Here is a 6,992-nt window from a genome sequence, read left to right as displayed (position 1 = left end):
TATTTATTCTTTTCCGCATTAAGATTAGAGATATATAAATTGGGCAAAACAAATATCAATATATTTCTAGTAATGAATTTATTTAGATACTTTTTCTCAGTTCTTTCGAAAATAATTATTTTTTAATGCATTACCCTCTAAACATTATATGGATGATCAGGTCATAATAAACAAAAAAGCATAGAGACAAATAATAGAAACAAGATTGCATTAAATAGATAATGAAAAAGAATTACATTACAAGAGTTTGGCCTACCAGGATCCCAACAAAGGGAGTTTAGCCTCTCATAACCATAAGAGACTTTACATCTTAGGGCACATCAGAGACTAATATGGATGGAAGAAGGAGCTAGATGACTAGAAGAAAGAAAGGGGAGAATGACTAAGAATAAGGGTTTTTCTTATTAGAGGTGCTCAGGCTTTGGATTTATTTATTAGAGAGCTCTGAGACTCGTGTCTTTTCCTTCTGTTTTCTTATCATTTTATAGGTTTAAGGTAAGTTACTTTTCACAGTGAACGCGTACTCCTGGGCTGAGCCAGAATGGTGGTTTAATCACGCACTAAGCGCGACCTTGGGCTTTCTCATGGGCCTTCTTCACGCTAAACGAGAGCTGGTCGCTGAGCGAGCACAACATATTTCACGCTAAGTGAGCTATCCAATTTTTTCAACTTCTTCCTGTTTTTACATCAATTTTCCTTTAAAGTACTTGAAATCTTATTCTTTTGACTTTTGCTAATACAAAATTACAAAGATGTTATTTTCTTCATTATTTCATTAAAAACAATAATAAAATAAAAAAATTGTAATCACTATTAGTCAAAATTGACTATCAAATTAACTCAGATTTTACAGTTATCACAAGTCATCCACAATATCAAATGTTTCATTCATTCTACCTAAATAATTAACCATTAATCATGACTTGACTTCTGATATCAATTTTGTGATAATAAATAAACAAAAAATATTCTTCAATTATTTCGGTCCTCACTCATCCATATAATATGGATTCTCCTTCAGAATTACTAAACCTTCCAGAATTGGCGACAATATGAAAGGGGGATAACATCAATTCAAGGAAACTGGCTTGCAATCTTACAACACAAGGTTTAAGAAGTGAAAATACTTGCGGTGATAATAAGAAATGATCATAATGATATGGATTAAGAGAAGCATACACAAAACAGAAGGTTGGAACCCTTGTAGTAATAGCTTGAAAGATTGCAAAGCATGCCAGCAATTGGAGCATTGTTTGTTCCAGCACCTATTAGACCCAAGGAGATAACTGCAGCATGTAGCATGCAAAGTATTTTTTTTTTTACTTACAAACTAGAATCAGGAGATAGACCATAATGATTGAAGTGGCCCTATCCTCTTACCATTGCTACTTCCGAATCGGTATCATGGCTAAGTCTGCTTAAGGTATCCATAACATTGAGGTGTGATGGCTCAGTAAAGGGTTAGAAAAAACAAACAAAATGGAAAATTGCCCCTTTTGATTAGAACAAATGCTTACCTTGATTATCTTTTCAGACCAAGGTCATAAAGTGTTACATTGTTAAATATCATTACCAAAGTAAAAAAAAAATGCATGGATGAAAACCCATTTTACCTTTGGATTTGATATACACAGTAGACCAAGTGCCAGAGTAACTGCTCGGCGAATATTTTGCTCTCCATACAGTAGATATAGTTAAAATGCTCGAATTTCCATGTCAAGCCCTGTTTCTTCAGCTATTGCTACCGTAACAAGTCCAAGCATCGCAAAACCCTGGTGCATTCCACCTTTTTTATGATGATTCTTAAGATTTTGCATTTGCATGAAAGAAGCAGCAGCAATTATAAATACAAAATTACAGCAGAAATTTTTTTCTTTAAAACTTGTCAGTAATTTATACGATTCTACCATTAGAACATCCTCGGTTCTAGCATAGGCACATGATAGTAGTGTCATATCACCTACTTTCTAATTTTTTCATTCAAAGTCTTTAAAACTTTAGCAGTTGCCTCCACGCTTTCTTGTAGTCATAAAACAAAATATGAAGAGTGAACTATGCCAGAGCAGCTGTCAAATGATTATAAATAATATTCTGAATGCTTATTGTTTTGAAATTGAAAGATAAGGCTGTCTACAATAGACTCCAACCCCATTTCAGTGAGCTGAAAAGATGAAAAAGACAAAAACGAAAAGAGGCTATTGACACCACCCAACATCAAAATGCATGTTTCCCAAGATAAATAAGACGAAGGCCAAGAGATAAAAGCATAGAGTTTCAAGTCAAAAAATAAGATGCATATATATTGATGAGATTTGAATTTTTATCATTAAAGTTTAGGTGGCTTAAATATAAAGTGAAAGATTATATTTTACTAGATAAATCTTAGTTGAATGGATGCATTGGAAGATATTTTTGTTTCAACTTTCAAGAGAGTTTATTTATTATAGTTTGTGACAATCTTCACTATAAATAGAGAAGAAAATTAGTAGAGAAACACAACACATGATGAGAGAGTGTGAGAAGAGAGATTATGAACCAAAGTTACTTTATTGAGAGAAAAATGTCTTGTGTGAGAGTGTTATTATTTCTTGTAACCATTGAGTAAGATACTTGGGTTTATAGAGTGATACACTATTTGGGGTGAGTTACAATTTTGTAATCATTTTTGTGATAGTGAAATTTTTGAAACGGTTCCGTGAACATAGGCAAGAAGTGTCGAACCACGTTAAATTATCGTGTTTGTTATTTTTTTTACGGTATAATCTTTGTTGTGTTCTCACGATTTTCTGAGTGTGAGTAATTTTATTTGTGTAGTAGTGTTGATTAACCAACAGTGATGTCAGAGCGTTGATTTCCCAACAAAAAGTCATGTAAGGGACTCTATAAGAGGTAAAACCTTTAGTGAAGATATATATAACATTTGATAAAATATCACAAAAATATATTAGTAATATTTTTTTATATTTAAAGACCTTTTTAAATGTTGTCAAAATTCAGAAGAACAAACCTATTCCTAAATCAGAAGGAAAAACGAAATGACAGTGCATGAGTGAGGGAGAGGCGTTTAGGTTTAAGGTTGCGACCTTATAATATGCACAGACTTCATATAGATTAGTGGAATTACATAGTTATTTAAAATGTAAACTATAAACAAATTACAGTATGATTCAGACAACCTTAAACACTTCATACCAAGAAACTTGTAAACAAGTGAGGTCTAAATTCTAAAACAAACACATCCAAAAAGGCTTCTTGGAATAAGTCATTTATTAAATAAATTCAATTTGCTTATTCCGGAAATTCCAAACACACAGTTAGCAGTCTAGCAAGAAACGTGGAATGCAAACGGATAAACAGGAAAAAGCAGCTTCGAGTTCAGCACCAGCCAGATAGCTCTCCCTCAACTTTAACCCAGGAAAAAAGAAAAAATATTAAAAAGAAATCAAATTAATCAGTAATCACCCAGCAAAACAAAACTTAACATAACATCCAAGTGCTATCCGAAGGAAGGGGTTTTAATCTTTTGATAAAAAATCTTAAGAGGCAGTGAAAGAAAAGATCACAAATACTACTACGTAGGAAGCAGTTTTCGTAAGAAGCACGAAACCTTGTTTTCCGTCAAATCCAGTTTCACGCTTTTTAGTTAATTTTTTCACTAACAACTCAAAATTCTCACACAGCCAACAAGATTGTAAGCAGAACCCAGAATCCTCTATCAACCTTTTAGTGTGTTTGGATGATGTAAAATTATGAGAAATTTTAAATTTTAAAAATTTTAAATACTTTAATTAAATTTTTTTATTTTTAAAATTTTGTGTTTAAATAAAAAAATTAAAATTGTCAGAATGAAAAAAAAAATGAATGGAAAGAGAAGAAAAGATATAATTGGTGTACTTCAAAAAAAAAAAAGAATATTGATGTGGCATGTGGAGTCGTCAGGGAACCGAAACATAGTGATGTACACCATCACAATCGACCACACCATTCAGTCAACGACGCAAGGCATGGTTCAAGCCCTCTGCGCCGGCGAGCATGAAGGTTATGAAGGAATTACTAGAACGTTTTGGAAGGTTCTTCTATCAAGAAGAGAATTTCAATTTCTCATCTTTTAGAAGAAAATTAAAATTTCACATTTTTAGTTATTTAAAATTCTGTTTTAAAATTTCAAAAATTTAAATTCTTCGTAAAAGAACATCCAAATAATTAATTTAAGATTAAAAAAATTTAAATTCTCTAATAAATTACTTTTCTTAGTTAAATTATTTTATCCAAACGCATTCCTAAAAAATTACAACCGTGTAACTAGAAGCAGAAATTCAACGATGACAGTCCAACCACTCAAAACAGAGATTGTAAGAAAAATAGGAAGGGTCGAAAAAAGTTTTATAGTTTCATGTAACTTTTAGTCCCTATAGTTTTTGAAAGTGATATTTTTAGTTCTTATAGTTTACATTTTAATTTTTTTTAGTTTCTATAGTTTAAAAACGGTTTTTTTAGTCGTTATAGTTCGTATTTTAATTATCTTTTAATCTTTACAGGTTGAAAGTGATCTTTTTAATACCTATCATTTATATTTTAATTATCTTTTAGTTCTTATGATAACTGCTAAATCTGAGCTATTTTTTATAATAAAAATATATTAAAAATATTTTTAAAAATATTTATTTAACAACTATTTTTGGCTTAAAAATTAAGATTTGATATTTTTCTTATTTATGACTTGCATGTATGAAAAGGAGAGATTAAAAGAGAAAAAGATAGAAAAAATATCTAAAATATCAATAAATAAGATTTTTAGCATTAGGCTCAAATCCATTCCAACAACTATAAAAAGGGAGTCAAGCCAAAAAGAAGTCTCACAACCCACACACACTAGGTCTATCTCTTAGGGGAAACCCTCTTTCCTTGTTATTAGTCATCTATCACTTCCTTCCATTCACCTCAACCCCCTAAATTATAAAGCCCTCATGGTCATGAGTGGTTAAACCCCTAGTTAGGACTTGGCAGACCTAAAAAGCCAAAATGATGTATGGTGTACTTCATATTTATAATGTAACAAAATTCTTTTCCTGATTTTTTTATTCTATTATCTTTTTTGCTTTTATCTTGCATTATTCATCTTTGAGGTTAAACACTCGGGAAAGGGTAATTTCTAAATAAGATTTAAAGAAAATATACATGCATTAGTTGTAGGAGTTAGATACTCGGGAGAGGGTAACTTCTAATAAAACAAAAAGAAGGATTTCATTAGAAAGTTATTGCTAGACATAGAATCATTATTTTCCCCTGTATTCTTGCAAACATCTAAAATTCATACTTTCATGCATTTTATTTGTTGAGTTTTGCAAAGGAATTTGAGAGATAGATAAATAAAACAGGCTTATCATCGTGAGGAATCAGTGCCAAGTAAATGAACAGATGTGGGTACAATAGAATCACCTGAATTGATAAAGAAAAATCATAAACTCATACATCCTAGGTAAACAAGGCAGGTCAGGTCTCAACATGATCACGTCTTGATTTTATTTCTTTTATCTTTTATCTTATCTTTTGTTATCTTTATCTTTATCTTTTATCTATCTTATCTTTTACTTTTCTTATCTTATCTTTTATTTTTTATTTAAATATTTTATCTTTTTAATCTTTTATTTTTATCTTTAAATCTTTATTTTTTCTCTTGTTTTTAAAATAATGAGTTTGCGTACAAATAAAGTTCTTGTGGATTTGACACTGGGACTTCCTAGTACTAGTGTACTTGTCAACGAGTTAACACCTTATCACAACAAAAATATAAAAATAATTAGTTACAAATTATCAACTAATTTTTTATTATAAATTATCTTGTGATAAATTAGTTATGTTAATATTTTTGTAGTTAATTCTAATTGATAATATTACTCATATTTTGATTTTAAGGACTAAAAGGAAATTAAAATATAAAATATAGTGCCTAAAAATATCAATTTCAAACTATAAGGACTAAAATAAAATTAAAATACAAATTATAAGGACTAAAAAAATCATTTTCAAACTAGAGGGACTAAAAGAGAATTAAAATATAAATTATATACACTAAAAAAACTACTTTAAAATTATAAAGACTAAAAAATATAAATGATAAAACTATAAGAATCAAATGAGTAATATATATATATATATATATATATATATATATATATATATATATATATATATATGGGAGAGAGAGGAGATGTGATGCACAAGTCAAAGTCAAGTAATTAAGGTAATTATGATAAATATAAATATAAATATTAATTTAAAATTATGAATAATGAAAACAATTATTATCAACACATTTATTTAAGAAATTTATCTATTATCAATTATAAAACTATAAAGTAATTAGAATAATTACTATAAGTATCTATATTTTGATTTAAAATTCTTGATAGTTAAATTAATTCTTATCAACATATATTTTTTTAGAGAATAATTAAATTAATTATTATCATATATTTATCTTACAATAATAAAAGTGAAAAAGTTTGAGGATAAATTTTTTATGTAATTGAACAGGAAAATTTTGGATAAATTTTGTATTTATTTTTAATTCATAAAGCTTTATAAATATAATACTTAAGATAATTAGAACAAGTAAATATTTTGATTTAAAATAATTAAGTTAATTATGATCAACATTTATTTATATATTAATTAAGATAATTAAGATTATTTTAGGTTAAGATATCTTATCCTTATAATTATAATCATTATTATATATAATATTATAAAAGTAAAGAAGTCTCACAGGATTGACTTCAAGAGCACTTACAATCATTGATAAAAAAAATCTATAATTAAAATAAAATCAAATACATATTTAACAAAATTTAAAATTGATTATAATTTCTTATTGAGTTAATATGCCCTTGTGCAGAAAATGAAAATCTCTTTTACACTGGATGCTCTGTTTACTCATAAAATCGTACAAGGGTTATATAACTCAGAAGCATGAAGGGAAAACATAGAAA

This window comes from Glycine max, chromosome 14 (genome assembly GCF_000004515.6).
Source record: "Glycine max cultivar Williams 82 chromosome 14, Glycine_max_v4.0, whole genome shotgun sequence".
NCBI lineage: Eukaryota > Viridiplantae > Streptophyta > Magnoliopsida > Fabales > Fabaceae > Glycine > Glycine max.
This window is presented reverse-complemented; position numbering follows the sequence as displayed.